General features: G+C 48.3%; 1 pseudogene; it reads left to right on the top strand.

Annotated features, from left to right (window-relative positions):
* The first annotated feature begins 3,359 nt into the window (after positions 1-3,359).
* LOC109680201 (pyrethroid hydrolase Ces2e-like) lies at positions 3,360-9,437 on the top strand (annotated as a pseudogene).
* The last annotated feature ends 7,152 nt before the right edge of the window (positions 9,438-16,589 follow it).

The raw sequence follows: 16,589 nt of genomic DNA, 5'->3' as shown, positions 1-16,589 counted from the left end.
GAGTGGACATGTCCATTGACTCTTGAACCTTTGACATCTCAGATGGTACCTGAAGAGGCAGGGGCATTTCTTGGTGGCCTGACATTTGCTAGTATTCTAAGTGGTTCTGCACACACTGTGAAACCCACAGAGACAAGATCAGAAAACATCAATGAAGATTGTCTGTGGGAAGTTTGGATTGAGGGTCAGAAAGACTCTACAAGATTTCTACCACCTGGTTCCCTGAGGTCTCTCCATCCAGGCTGTTCTCATGTGTTGCAGAGCTCTCCTGGCATGTTTTTGACCCCCTGATCATCTCCTACTCTGCATGGTCCACCAGTGGTTAATTTTCATTATGGCATTATTGTTTTCCCTACACTGTTTTACCACTCTAGTATGTCTTCCCTTGCAGTTTATGTCATTTTACAAAGGTACCAAATTGTGCTCAATCTGTTTCTTTGCTCAAACAAATCATTTTGTATGGGTCTTTAAGAAGCTTTCTATACACCTTAGGATTCCACCATGCTCTAGCTCTAGCTAACTCATCCTCTGAGGCCACCAGTCTTCCCAGGTCAAAACCCGTTTTGTTCATTCACTGAATTTACAGCATGCCTTGATGATTGGGTAGAGGTCAAGGGAAGCCCTGGTCATGCTGTGTCAGGGGAAATATCTCTCCCAGAAAGGTGTCAAGAAGGAATTCTTGTGGTGGCAGTCTCTGTGTTCCCAGGACTATTGGGTAGTGGAATGAAAAAACAAAGGGCTGTTCTCAGAAGGACTAAAGGCTGTCTGAGGTCAAATCACGTACCACTTCCTCTGGGAAGTAAGGCTATGTGGGAGCTCCTGACTCCAGTTGTTTTTGCTGTATCCAGGCAGGATTCTAGGTGTTTTAGACACTCCTAACTCCCCTGCCTTAGCACAGGTCCATAGACCCCAGTCTAATCACAGCTCTGTGATCAGAAAGTTCCCCTTAAATGTTGAGAAATGGGTAAAAGATGGTGAATTTTTTCTTGTGGAATCTAGCCTCTAGGGTAGCCACAGGATAGTGTGGGGAGAGTAGTTGGATAGGTCCTTAAGAAGTGCTAGTCACAGTGTGTGTCCACAGAACAGCCCTTGCCAAATAGCGAGGGGTCCGTGCAGACCCAGAGACCATGACCCTAAAGATCGAGAGCCCTTGAAGGGATCCAGGTAGAACATGAGATCTTGAGAGCAAGGAGGAATTGCAGGTTTAGGGAACAGTCACAGCTCCCTGCCTCTACTCATTGGTTGCTTTTGCCCTGTCAAAGGTCTCAGACATTCCCTGTTCTTATTTCTCTGCCCTCAATTGTCTTCATCGGGCCTGTGATTGCAACGACAGTGAACTTGGTACTGCAGGATTGAAGCAGGGCGTCCTGTATTTTGGAGGTGCTGCAGAAGCTACTCGAAACCTTTAGAAGAGGCTAAAGGGAATACAGGAAGAGGGGAGGCAGCCATGACCCAAATTTAGACACAGGCCCACCCTAGTAATCTGCTTACTCAGTGCCACTTTCCTGTAGCTCTGCTTTCCCAGGTCCAAGACAGAACCCCAACTCCTGCTGCATGGTGCAAAGTCCAGCCAGATATCCTTTGCTGTCATTGAGGCTGGGCCTGCTCTGCAGAGCTGACCTAGGCCTGAGAGAGGATAATGCCAATCCACCTACACGCAGGGCAGCAGGGGACTGTGTCCAGTGGGTTCCTGCTCCTTTTGCAGGGCCAAGGTGAGGTTCATTTGGAGGAGATGGCAACCAGGGTCAGGTCTGCCTAAATTGTGCAGATGCCAAGTCGATGTCAGTTGTTCAATGTGCTCCTGACTATTTGTTCTTATGGGTCTTAAAATTGATTTGATCGAATGGGGGTGTCACTGTAACAGAAATCTAGACTTTGATCCTCAGCCTCCAACCCCCTTCCCCATAGTGCGCTCTCTCTCTCTCTCTCTAGCTGTCTCTCTCTGTCACTTACTCTCTTTCCCTCTGTGCTGATATACTCTGAGACTTATTCACTGCATGTTTTTATCATGATCTTGACCATGGTCAAGGTCAATGAGTTGGTGGAGTGGAAGTGGCCGAGCACGAGAGCACCCTGCCTATGAGATGGACAGCAGTCACAAAATTAGGAATGAGGGAGAAACCTGTTGCTGTCCAGTTAACACGAAGGAGCTATGAGATGACCCAGTATGGGAGGAGTGGGCCTCTTTCAGCCCCCACAGCCCAGCTGTAATTAGGTGAGGAATATTAAGGGCAGGGAGAGCTCTGCCCACACAGGGACTGCAATATTGGATGGGAGACCTTGAATGGACAGAAGGCCTTGACAAATGGGCAGGTCAAGGAGAAGCAGTGATCCAGGCTCCTGGCCCCTCAGTCCTGGGGAAATGCTGTTGCTGCCACCATGGCTCTGAGAAGGACAAAAACTGTGGCGGGTGGGCTCTGAGTGCCTATGGGGGCAGGAACGCCGAGGTAGTTGTTGGTTTCCATGGAGCAGGCAGTTGTTGGTTATAGGCTGTCTGAGATTGACTTTAACAATGTTTCTTCTTGGAAGTCAGGCTGGGTGGATGATCACAGACCCAGGATGGCAGCAGTACATTCACACAACCCTGAGGATGCTCAGAATCTCCAGGAGAGGCCCTGACACCCCTGACTCACCAAAGCTCTACTTAGTTCCTGGTGCCAGAACCAACAGGCTCCCATTTCATGATGTTCCTGTGGATATTTAGCTGTGCACTGGATTGGGTCAGGGGTGATGGGAACCTGCCGAAGTACCACAGTCTCAAGTATATTACAAAAGGAGGGCCAAGGCTGAGTTGGGAAGGGCCTTCAGATTGTGGACTCTAAGAGATAAGGAACTGTTGAAGAGGATGAGTGCAATGCATGCTGATGGTCTGGAGGACTTCTGCAGATGAAGGATGCAGTCACTTAGTTAAAAGGTACTTGCTCAAGCAGTTCACTTCACCTCCTCAAAGGTGGGAACAATTGTCCACCTGTGTGATCCTAAGTAAGCACCTCCTCAGAGATACCCTCCTGGCTTCTCAAATTACAGCCTTCTGCTCCCTTTTTTCACCCCCTATAGTCCAGTCACTAGGATTCAGACTGCAGAGACAATGATCATGCAGTGTCTAGCTCTGTGAAGGAGTATCTCTGAGGTCAGCAAAAGGCACATTTTGGAGGAGCTGAAGGAGGCATGGGAAGAGGGGTGGCAGCCATACACTACTTGCTGGCCACTCATTTCCTGGGACTGATGCGTGTTCAGTGCTACTGTCATGCAGCACCCACCTGGCACTGTTCCTACCCCTTCCTTGTCCAAACTCCCATCAGGGTGAGGCTCTGATCACCAGTTGCCTGTCAACTGCAGACACAGTGTGGTGATCAAGCATGCACCTTGGACAACTTCCTATCTGGCTGAGAACCGTAGCATGTGGGCTTCTGCTTCTCCTCCTCCATGTCCAAGGTGAGACTTCTGCAGGGGATGACAGGGTCCAGGGTCAGATCTGCCATGCTGTGCAGAGGCACAGCCCGAGATTGAGAGCCGAGGGCTTCAAGACGGACGGGACTGGTCCCATGGCTTCAATGGCAATTTACAATTTACAAATCACGGGAGCTGGGTTTGAGGAAAAGGAAACAAATTTTATTATTTGTCGGACAAAGACAAGGATAGGGCCAGTGGTGTGGGAGTGTCAGAGTTAAAAGGAGAAACCATGTGAAGCCAATGTTTGCGGACCAGTGTCTTGACAAGGGCAGACCTGGGAGTAGCAAGGAGGTGGCAACACTCACAGCGTGCATGACATCTCATTGGGCAGAACCAACTCTCATGTGCTTCTCTCCACTCACAGGCAAGAACTCAGTCGGACCCATCAGGACCACTCTCACAGGGCAGGTGCGGGGCAGCCTCGTCCACGTGAAGGGCACTGATGTGGGGGTCCACACCTTCCTGGGAATTCCCTTTGCCAAGCCACCTGAAGGACCGCTGCAGTTTGCACCCCCTAAGCCTGCTGCACCTTGGAGTGGTGTGAGGGAGGGGACCTCCCACCCAGCCATGTAAGCTCTCCCAGGGCCCAGGGAACTTCAGGCCTTTGGGTAGGGCCCCCTGAACATTGTGTCGGGCCTACCGATTCTTCCATCGGAACTCACAGATGTTTTTCCTCTGCCTTGAGAGGATTTCACAAGCATTTTTTCAGTGAATGTGCTAAGGTTGAGAGAGTGGAACAACCCTGCCAGGCTCAAACTCAGGGCTTGGTACCTGGACATGTGAGCTCCGGGTGCTGTGGTAAGAGCAGAGACACACTTGGGTGTTCCCGGTGTTCTCTGCACCAGGGGAGGTGTCTATGGGTGATGTCCGGGTTGGCTCCATGATTTGTGAGAGCTCCTGGCTCCAGCAGCAGATACTGCAGGATCCTAAGCAGGGCAGCAGTGATGCTTCCTTGGAAATCCACTCTCCGCAGGAATTGTGCCAACCTGCAGAGCCAGGAGCCACTAGAAGAGGATCTCGTTTATTTGCTTCCAGCTGGAGACTCTGTGGGAGGGTTGATGTTCCTGTTAGTCTAGACTTGGGATATTATGCATGTCCTACTTCCCTATGGGAAAGAGGTCCCCAGTCATTCATGCAGTACTTGTGAGTGGTGTGATGGGTCTTCTTGAGGCTGCTCCCATGTTCCAAGTAAAAGGAATGAATGTGAACATTTGTGGTCAATGGATCTGGTAGAGACTGCTAGGAGTCATGATTTCCCATCTTCAATAGATGTGAGATCCAAGGCCTTCAACAACCTTGAGGCCTCCCTTGAGTCTTGCTCCATTATTGTTCCTCGAGAGCCTGTGGTTTGTACCTTGCTGGGGACAGACTTCCTCACGTGTGCCTCAGAGAATAAGGAGAGCAGAGTTAAGGGTGGAGGGGAGCAAATCTAACTCCTGGGTCTAAGGTTGATCCCTGTACAGTACCTGGAAAAACTGATTGCCATTTTCACCAGGTGTCTCCAAACTTCTGATATAATGAATACGGACACTCTGAAACAGCTGAATCCGACCCTGCCTCCTGTTTCCATGTCTGAGGACTGCCTGTATCTCAGCATCTACTCACCTGCCTATGCCCATGAGGGCTCCAACCTGCCTGTGAGTGATATGCCATGGTCACCTAGGGACAGAGGACATTTATGTACAAGGAGAAGGAATGAGCCAAGATCACCTGGCTCCCAATGTAATGTGAACCTGAGGAGAAGTCTCTCACTGCCATGTCCACAAAGTCTTCTCACACAGAAAGGGAAGAGGCCTTAGCCTTTTGATGAACTGAGGGCTCACTCTAAGAACTTGGGCCCAGAAGACCAATGCAGGTGTCCAAGTGCTCATCTTTGACATCACCCAAGTCCCCAGCCATTCATCATCTACTGTGCCAATGAGGTTAGGTGACCTTTCCATTAACGTTAAGTGAGCCACTTGGAGAAACACCCCTTTTCTTTTCTCTTCACATGTGTAGAGAATAATGGAACCGCTTTGCAGTCTAGGAGCCATTATTTCAGGATTGGGTTCAAGAGGTGGCCCCAAAATTTACACTAGTGTCCTTGTATCCCTAATGCATGGTCCAGGTCAAGGAAAACTCAGACAGTTCTTTCTACAGGGGCAGGTGCACAGGCCGAAGTGAGCAGTATAGGGAGGGGCCCAGAGAGGGTGTGGGCTGGGTCAGAACGTGTGATCTCTGTCTTGATTTCCTCAGGTGGTGGTGTGGATCCACGGACATGCACTGGCTGCAGGCATGGCTTCCTCATATGATGCTTCCATACTGGCAGGCACTGAGAATGTGGTGGTGGTCGCTATCCAGTACTGCCTGTGTGTCCTGGGCTTCTTCAGGTGAGCCTAGGGTTAGACAGGAGAAGTGTCGGCCCAGGACAGGCTTGTGACCCTTCTCAGCACTTCTCAGCAGTGGAGACCAGCACGCTTCTGGCAACTGGGGCTACCAAGACCAGGTGGCCGCCCTTCGTTGGGTCCAGAAGAATATCGCCCATTTTGGGGGTTACCCTGCCTGAGTCACCATTTTTGGCGCGTCTGCAGGTGGCACTAATGTGTGCTAACATGTAGTGCACCCCATGTCAAAAGGACTCTTCCAAGGTGCCATCATGGAGAGTGGGTTGGCTCTGCTGCCAGACCTCATCTCCAGATCCTCTGAGGTGGTCTACATATTGAATGACCTCAACTACCCCAGCTTACACCTGCCTCACCCTCAGAGTCTCTGTGTCCATGGAGGTTTTTAGGAAAACGTCTCTGTCCTGTGAATTGATGAAAGACTCAAAGGTTATAATGCACACCCCCTTCTTCATAGAGGCTCAGTGTGTTTTGTTGTCAGGAAAGTTGCCACCTTGGGACTCCTTTCATGAGTAAAAACTTATAAGTAGTTAGGGTGTCCTATGTAGCCCTGATCTCTAACCATCAGGGATGTGGAAACAATTTCACATGTGCAGCAAGCTATACACTGTACCCTGGAGATATTTGATGAATGGAACATGGTGGAGTCTGGGAAGAACTTTCTCCTGTGTGAAAGGATGAGTCAGCCCTTGTTGTTTCCTTACAGGTGGTGCCAACCTGTCTGCCTGTGGCAGGTAAACTCAGAGGCCCTGGTACACTGCTTGAGAGGCAAGAGTGAAGAGGAGATTCTGGCTATTAACAAGGTCAGGCTGATAGTGTGGGTATGGGGAAAGGGACAATATATAGGGTTTGAGGAGTCAGTCCTTACTACACTGAAATAATTACCTCTCCTCCATGACATGGTTCCCTTAAGCCATGAATGCCAAATGGAGACCAAGAGAGACTAAACTACGTATAAGATCTCTTTGGATGGGTGTGAGCATCCTGGGGTGAATTTAGAATGGGTAAAAGTAACTCAAGGGCCTGGGAAAATGTCTTATGCCTGACCTGGATCCCTGACCTTGAATGCCCCTTCAGCCTTTCACGACCATACCTGGAGTGGTAGATGGGGCCTTCCTACCCTGGCACCCCCGGGAGCTGTTGGTCTCTGCGGATTTTCATCCTGTCCCCAGCATCATTGGTGTCAACACTGATGAGTATGGCTTTGGCCTCCCCCTAGTAAGTCTCAGTTCCAACTTCTTGGAACCCTAGAAATATCATGTAGTGGGGAGGAAGGCCTGGAGGTATGTGCCTTCATGGCATTACTTAAAGTCTCCTTCCACCACCCAGTATATGGGATACTCTGAAACCATAAAAGAAATAAACAGAGGAAATTTTCCAGCTTTTATAGAGAGCATGACAGCAAACATGGTGAGTGAGGATCCAGGGTTGGTTGCCATTGGAGAGATATCTCAAGATATCTTGCTGGTGCAGTAAACTCAAGGAATAAAGGGTGGGCTTGGACTAATGCTGGGGCTCAAGTGGTTAGACCCCATGACCAGTGAGCATGGGGCCTGAGGAACCCTAGTACCACAAGAAAAGGTGAAGGATCTGAGTGTTTGTGCTGGAGTCACCTCACAGCTTGGACCTTGCCCAAGGGCAGGTCTCATCTTCCCACCCTGAAGTGCCTTACTCCGTGTTCTGGATCCTGCCTATGATTACTCTCCCTGATTCCCCTGGGCTAGGGCTTGCCTGCTGGTTGTGGTGGTCTCTTGATGGAAGAATACATGGGGGACACTGAGGACCCACAGATCCTCCAAGCCAATTTCCATGAGTTGATGGCAGACTTCATGTTTATGATACCTGCGCTCCAAGTAGCACATTTTCAACATGAGTACATATGTGACCGAGGCTTGACTGCCATTGGGGAGACCAGACCTGTGGTCCCAGGTGAGCTCTGTGATGTCCTGGTCCCCAACCACATCCTTATCAGCTCTGAGTGCCACGATTTGATGTTCCACATATCAGCACATTCCCATAGCTAATGTGAGAGAGATGTCACCCTATTTTACAGAAGGCATTCTGAGTCAGTAACAATCAGTGACTTTTGCAAGGCCACACATCTTGGAAGCCCATGGCCATGACTGAACCAAGGCCTTCCCACTGGGCCTGCTCCAGCCTGGAGCTCCGCTCCTATCCTCTTCATCCAGATTCCAAACAACTGTGGTCCTAGCTCACACTTCAGTAATGATGAGGAAGGACAGTTCAAGGTGACAGACCGCTACCCTCCCACCTGTCCACACATCTAGGTTCCCTTGCCCCTGTCTACTTCTATGAGTTCCAGCATCAGTCCAGCATTTTCAAAGACATCAGGCCACCCCACGTGAAGGCTGACCATGGCGATGAGGTTTCTTTTGTCTTCAGATACTACTTGAACAGCAATAGTGAGTTTTCCTCATTTCCAGGAATTGGGATGGACCCTGCTTGGGACCTGATGGGTGATTGTACCTGCTGTCCACAAGTGGAAAACTGAGACTCAGAGAGAGACAGAATCAGGGTGCCCCAACTTATAGCTCCAAAATACTATTTGGGTTACAATCCAAGCTCTCATAAACTCTAGATTGTTTTCCTTCCACTGTCTGCACCTACCATAGTGTCAGGTATGGGTGCTGGGGTGGAGGTGAGGGGGCGTTTCAAAGGCATGATTGTTCCTAAAGGATATCCCAGAGTTAGAGTAAAGAAGGGGCTTCTAGGTCAGGAATGAGCTCAGGACAGATGCAGCTCAAGTTTGGAATGAATAAGCGAAGGTTGGGCAAAGGAGGTCCTCGCCCTGGGTGTTAGGGGATGGAATGGGACTTTGCCTGGGGTCCAGGGTCAGGTTATGGAGGGTGTTGAGGGTGGAGCCTGATGGGCTGCACTGATATGGTGGCCAGTTCTTGACCTTGTCCTCCTCTATGCAGCTGACTTCACTGAGGAGGAGGATCTGCTAAGCAGAAGGATGATGAAGTTCTGGGCCAACTTTGCTCGGAATGGGTGAGAGCACCCCAACACACCCAATCCCTGCATTGGGCTCATCCAGAACTCCCCTCATCTGGGGTGGCCTCATTACCATGCACGCGTCCTTAATCATAGGATTGTTCTCTCCCCAACCTCTAGGAGGAGGTGACGATGTGAGTGCCAGTCATTTGGCCCTTGTCCAAGAGACATGAGAGTTGGTCCAGTGTAGTTTGTCAGTATCAGAGCCTACGTCAGAGAAGAAGGGACAAATATGCCAATTGGCTGTTTCCTACGTGGTTCAAACACTGGGTCCTTACTTTCTTTTGTCTGGATAGGATGTGACTTTCAGTCTGTACACACCCCTAGCCTGCTGGTTGCTTGGCCTGACCAAGATCTGAAACTTGGTATCAGAATGTCCCCAACTAACCCTACTGGGATGTTGTGTCCACAGGAACCCCAACAGTGATTACCTGCCCCCCTGGCCTTGGCTCTATCACGATCAGTATTACTTGAAGCTGGACATCCAGCCTGCACTGGGCCAGGCTCTGAAGGCCGACAGGCTGCAGTTCGACCAAGACCCTGCCCCGGAAGATCGCGGTGCTTACAAGGCCTAAGAAGAATCATTAAGGGCTGTAGCACACTGTGTCCAGGGAGGAGTGGGCTTGAGTTCAGATGGCATCAGCCTGAGGTGCCCACATACCCAGGTAGTAGCTGAGGTTGACTCCCACTGTCTGGTAGTCATACATCCCTGCACTCAGCCTATACTTATAAATAATTCACTGCATGATGTTCATTGCCACATCACCCTGACCCCTCTCTTGTTAGACGTACTCAATAAATGGCCATATGAAAATGTGGATGGATGAGGCCCAATGCATGATCGCACTATTCCACAAAACACTGGCCCTTAGCCCCTTCCTCTCAGGTTCACCTTGGTCCTCTTCCAGCCTTCCCTCTCCCTATCCGCCCAATCCCCAATCCCATTCAAATAAAGAAGATGCTTTGGGCAATGTTATCTGCATCACGGGGTCAAAAATCTCATGTGCACTTGTAGAAAAGTCCCATGTTCTCTCTCATCTGTAAGGGGCCAATAGAAACCCCAGGTTTAAAAGCCTTGGGGTCTTATTGAGTTCAGCTGGTATAACAGGATTATCATAAGAAGTACCCGGCACCGTGGGGAAGGTCTGTGATCCAATCTACTGGGGAGACGCACAGGAGGGTTGCAAGCCCACGAGTTCCAGGTATTCAGAGAAACATTGCAATAACACCCTGCTTTTCAAAAACAAAGCCACAAAAAAATCATACACTGGTTATTTAAAAGCATGAGAAGCTTTTTCACAGTTTTGGAGACTGAGAATTCCAGGGTGAGGGTTAACCAGATTTGGTGTGAAATAAGAGCTCTGTCTGTGGATAAATGATGGCACCTGTATTCAAATGTGTTGGAAAGTATAAATGACGGTCCTCATGAGTTCATCACCTCCTAAAGAGGTACATATCATCTGAATATCATGCAAAGTCCTGAGGACTCTGAATATCATCACATCAGACATTAGGTTTCAACATATGAATGTGGAGCACACAGTTTGTCAGACAATAGTACCTAGAGTTCCCAATTATGAGCCCAAAGGAACCCAACTACTGAAAATGTCTCTAACTACGGTCCTGTAGATTAAATACCATTTAAGTTGGCAAAGAAAACAACCCACTCATTCGTCTATTTCTTTCCTAAAGCTGTGACTGGACCCTGGTTTGCAAGGAGCAGGACTCTAATAACGACTTATGTGTCACCCAGGTTAGCTTTTTAGACATCTGCTTTTGTTAGATTTTGTTTTATACTGTCCTTGTCTAGAAGCCCACCTCCTAAGAGCCACTCCTTCTAAGCCTCTTTATTGCTTAATTTGGCCAAAAGGGTCTAATTGGCACTGACTCCCAGCTGATCGGCTCCTTATTCCCTCCCGACGTGGGACCAAGACCAACCAACCAACCAAAATCCAGGAAAAAGCAAATCCTGACGATGAGCAATCAAGAAAGATCTTGAGTCTAAGGCCATATCACCCTGAACACACCCAATCTCATCTGGTCTCAAAAGTTAATCAGAGGCAGGCCTGGTTAGCACTTGGATGGAAGACAGATCTTCAGAAGAGAGTGCTCAGAGCCAAGCAGTTTGGACACAAAGGGGGAAATGCCATCAAAGTTCCAATGGAGTCACTGGTGCCACCTCTCAAAAATAACCAAGGCCGAGAGGGTTAAAGAAATGGTTCTTATGCATGTGTGGCTATCTGGCATTAAAGCCCTTCCAGACACAAACTCCTATTTTTAGACAGGGTCTTCTACTTAAATAGAGACAAAATAACTGTTCTTACTGGCTCTAAACATGTCCTTTGATACTTAAAGATGGTGATTTTAACTTTTTTTACACAACGAGTTTTCTTGGACATGTACACTGACAGTATATTGTTGCTATAGAAATTCTACTCAGTTAAAAAAAGAAAAGACATCGGGTAAAAAAAAAATAGCCTACCATTAAAACCCCATTGGAGGGGCCCTTTTGTTGTTACCTTGTCTACTCCTACCATAGTTAAAGTAGCAGTGATTGCTCCTTGGATCCACCACAGTCAAGTCAAGGCAGCTTTTCTCGAATGGGAGTGCATCCCTGATCCAGCTTCACTATGCAGGTTCACCCTCGGGAACCTGAGTACCCTCCCCTGACAGAACTCTGCTTCCCAGGAAACAACAGGGGACCAAGAACAATGGAATGACAGCCCTGTGCTAGTCACCACTGGAAGCTGTCTAGACTACGCACAGCAGAAGCTTGAGGAGTCAACTCTCCAACAGGACATACGGGTGTTTTTCACCCCAGTTATCTCACTGTAATGCATTGTCACCCCTTGTCTGTATCTGCTGCTGTAGTTCTCACCCTAGTCTTCGCCATAGGCTTGGCAGAAACCGCCCCGCTCACTGGTCTCACGGTGGAAGGTTTTCATTTGCTCTCTTCAATCTCTTTTGAGCAGGATGCATAATTACTATTTATTGTTACTGATCTGGTTTTAAAAAAGGACAAAATATGCAGCCCTCCTCCACAAGGGGAAAGCTTTCCCTAACAACACCTGTGGCACCTGTAACCCTGTAAATTTCGCTGTTCTTAAGCCATCTGACTAAACATGGGGAAAAGTAATTGATACAAAAATAGATAAAAAGGGTCTTGACCCTGAGAGTCTGATATACCTCAAATCAGTAACTGTTACCCATGAGAGTTCCTCATACCAAGTTTTTCACTCCTTCAATAAGGAAATGAAAAATGAACTTTCCATCTCTGCTAAAGCTAGTTCCTCTCAGTGGCTGAGTCTATAGCCCAGACATTAAATGTAACTTCATGCTAGTTTGTGTGTAGGGGGGCCCAACATGGGAGACCACAGAGCTTGAGAAAAAGATGACAAATTGCCTTACATGTAATGCTGTTATAAAAATACAAACCCCTACATTAAGATATGCTCTTTAACCCTAAGTGGGTCTGAATATCAATGGGGGGAATAATTTATCAGGGAGGAGGATCAGAAATAACAGTCTATGCCTGAGTCCTGACTCAGTAGCAGGGAGGTAGGAATGGCATAGCAGAGAGATAAAACCTGAGAAATCTGAAAATGAGGAAGGTGACATAGCACCAGGGAGGGGAAAGTCGCATAGCACTAGGGTAAAGTAGTTAATAAAATTAAACATAATCCTATACGGACTAGACCTTGCTTTTTGCTTCTGTAACCCTGCTTCCTAGCAAACATCTAATAGCTTTCTATGAACTGTAGTATGGAAACTATACACAGTTTTGAAACGTTAAACTTTTCTGTCACTTTGTATTAAAGGAATCATTGGTGACTTGCTGTGCCATCAAGCATAATGTCTTTGAGTTTCAAGGAACACTTCCTTCCTTTTACTGAGGCAAGCCGTCCCTTGTGTGCACACAATACATGGATTGATGTACATTTGAGTAACATCCATTTTCAGCTGTTTTTTGTGGGTCTTTTTTTTTTTAAAGTCTCCTGCTATGTCGTGAAGACTGGCCTCAAAAATCCAATCCCCCTGTATTAGCCTCCAGTTTGCTGGGATTACAGGCACAAGCCACCAAGCACCAGTCTGGGCTCATTTTAATAAAGCTGTTATACACATTTTCACACATGACTTTCATTTGTTTTCCGTAAAGACCTGAGAATGAAATTGCTGAATCATATGACACATATGTATTTTACTTAAAGAAAAGGCCACACTGGCTTCCAAAATGACTAGGTCATTTTGCATTCCACCAGCCATGAATGATGGTGCCAGTCTCCATGTTCCCAACACTTGACTGTATTGTGCTTCAATCTCATTGTATTGAATGGTGTTAAGTTATGGTGTCTCTGTAGTAGATGTGTCCCTGACCCTTAATTAAATTTGATTAAATTAAATTTATTTATTTATTTATTTGGCGGTGGTTTTTGAACTTAGGGCCTCATGTTTGCTAGGGAGGCACTCTTACCACTGTAGCTACTCCACCCATTTTACTTTTAAATTAATTAATTTATTTACTTTTCTTGAGACAAATGAACTGAAAGTCAGGTTCCTTCTGCCCCAGCTTCCTAATTACTGGGCTTATGCTTATATGTCACCATGCCTGAATCTCCCTGACTTTTAGCTTCTGCTTCTTTCATCTGTTCAATTTTTCACTCTCTCTCTCAATTTGTCTCTCTCAATCTTTTTCTATCTGTCTCTCTCTCTCTTTCTGTCTGTCTCTCTCTTACTGGACCACAGTGAATTCTCCTCACTTTCCCATGCATACAGAAATGTTCCTGAGACATCCTCATTGCATACTTTTACTATGACCTTAGCCATCATGGATGCCAGGACCTCCTTAAGATGGTGCAAGAAGTGGTGGAGCACAGGGGCTCTTCTCCCTGGCAGTGGTAGACAGCAGCCCCAGGATTAGGAAGAAGCCCAGTGTTGTCCAGAAGGATGTGCTCGCGAGCCTGATGGGATGATTTGGGATGTCTCAGACCCCATGTCCCACTGTTAATTAAGTCAGGAGAATTAAGGACAGGGAGAATCTGCACAGCAGGTGTTCAGACAGACCAGAGTGCTTCCAATGGGAGACAATGTAATGTAGCAGGCCTTGCTGATTGGGTAGAGGTCAAGGGAAGCCATGGTCATGCTGTGTCAGGGGAAATAATCTCTCACAGAAAGGTATCAAGAAGGAATTCTTGTGGCAGCAGTCTCTGTGTTCCCAGCACTTCGTGTATTAGAATGAAAAGCAAAGGGCTGTTCTCAGGAGGCACTAAAGGCTGTCTGAGGTCAAATCCCATACCACTTCCTCTGGGAAGTAAGGCCAGGTGGGAGCTCCTGGTCCCAGCTCTTTTTGCTGTGTCCAGGCAGGATTCTAGGTGTTTTAGACACTCCTGTCTCCCCAGACACAGCACAGGTCCATAGACTCCAGTCTCATCACAGCTCTGTGATCAGAAAGTTCCTCTTAAATCTTGTCAAATGGGTAAGTGACTGTGAATTTGTTCTTGGTGGGAGCTAGCTTCTAGGGCAGCCACAGGGTGGGATGGGGAGAGTAGTTGGATAAGCCTTAAATAGTGCTGCTCACAGTGTGTGTCCACAGAACAGCCCTTTCCAAATAGGGATGGGTCGTGCAGACCCAGAGACCATGACGCTAGTGATCCAGAACCTTGAAGCATCCCAGTAAAGCATGAGTCCTTCCTTGAGAGCAAGGAAGAATTGCAGGGTGAAGGGGACAGTCACAACTCCCTGCCTCTGCTCAACTGGTTGTTTTACCTGTGAAAGAACTCAAACATTCCCTGCTCTTTCCTTTCTGCCCTCAATGTCCTCATTGGGGCTGTGACTGCAACGACAGTGAACTTGGTACTGCAGGATTCAGGCAGGGCTTCCTGGTATTTTGGAGGTGCTGCTGAAGCCACTCAGCACCTTTAGAAGAGGCTAAAAGGGACACAGGAGAAGGGGAGACAGCCATGCCCTAAATGTAGCCCTGGCCCCCCTTGTAATCTGCTTACTCAGTGCCACTCTCTTGTAGCCCTGCTTTGCCAGGCCAAGCCAGAGCCCCACTCCTGCTGCTCGGTGCAAAGTCCAGCCAGATCTCAGTTGCTGTCATTGAGGCTGGGCCTGCTCTGCAGAACTGACCTAGGCCTGAGAGGACCATGCCCCTCAACCAACACCCAGTGCAGGAGGGGACTGTGTCCCCTGGACTCCTGCTCCTTCTGCTGGGCCTGGGTGAGGCTCATATGGAGGAGATGGCAACCAGGGTCAGATCTGCCTAAACTGTGCAGATGCCAAGTCGATGCCAATTGTTCAATGTGCTCCTGACCATTTGTTCTTATGGGTCTTACAACTGATTTGATCGAATGGGTGTGTCACTGTAATAGAAATCTAGACTTTGAGCCTCGGCTCCAACCCTCTTCCCCATAGTGCGCTCTCTCTCAGGCTCTCTCGCTCTGTCACTTACTCTCTCTCCCTCTATGCTGATATACTCTGAGACTTATTCACTGCATGAATTTATTATGATCTTGGCCATGGTCATGGTCAATGAGTTGGTGGAGAGAAAGTGGCAGAGCACGAGAGCACCTGGCCCATGAGATGGACAGCAGTCACAGAATTAGGAATGAGGGAGAAACCCTGTTGCTGTCCAGTTAACATGAAGGAGCTATAAGATGACCCAGTATGGGAGGAGTTGGCATCTTTCAGCCCCCACAGCCCAGCTGTAATTAGGTGAGGAATATTAAGGGCAGGGAGAGCTCTGCCCACACAGGGACTGCAATATTGGATGGGAGACCTTGAATGGACAGAAGGCCTTGACGAATGGGCAGGTCAAGGAGAAGCAGTGATCCAGGCTCCTGGCCCCTCAGTCCCGGGGAAATGCTGTTGCTGCCACCATGGCTCTGAGAAGGACAAAAACTGTGCCGGGTGGGCTCTGAGTGCCTATGGGGGCAGGAACGCAGAGGTAGTTGTTGGTTTCCATGGAGCAGGCAGTTGTTGGTTATTGGCTGTCTGAGATTGACTTTAACGATATTTCCTCTTGGAAGTCAGGCTGGATGGATGATCACAGACCCAGGATGGCAGCCGTACATGAGCACAGCCCTCAGGATGCTCAGAATCTCCAGGAGAGGCCCTGACACCCCTGGCTCACCAAAGCTCTACTTAGTTCCTAGTGCAGGACCAACAGGCTCCCATTTCTTGATGTTCCTGTGGATAAGTAACTGTGCACTGGGTTGGGTCAGGGGTGATGGGAACCACAGTCTCAAGTATATTACAAAAGAAGGGCCAAGGCTGAGTTGGGAAGGGCCCTCAGATCGTGGACTCTAAGAGATAAGGAACTGTTGAAGGGGATGAGTACAATGCATGCTGATGGCCTGGAGGAGTTCTGCAGATGAAGGACGCAGTTACTTAGACAAAAGGCACTTGCTCAAGCAGTTCCCTTCACCTCCTCAAAAATTTGACAAGTGTCCATCTTTGAGAACACAAGCAAGCACTTCCTCAGAGATGCCCTCCTGGCGTTTCAAATTACAGCCTTCTGCTCCCTCTTTTCACCCCTTATGGTCTAGTCACTAGGATGCAGTCTGAAGAGACAATGGTCATGCAGTGACTCGCTCTGTGGAGGAGCTTTGAGGTATCTCTGAGGAGAGCAGAAGACTCATAGTAACTTTGGAGGAGCTGAAGGGGGCATGGGAAGAGGGGTGGCAGCCATACACTACCTGCTGGCCACTTGTTTCCTGTGACCAATGACTGTTTAGTGCCACT

Source organism: Castor canadensis, chromosome 15 (assembly GCF_047511655.1).
Source record: "Castor canadensis chromosome 15, mCasCan1.hap1v2, whole genome shotgun sequence".
NCBI lineage: Eukaryota > Metazoa > Chordata > Mammalia > Rodentia > Castoridae > Castor > Castor canadensis.
This window is presented reverse-complemented; position numbering and strand designations above follow the sequence as displayed.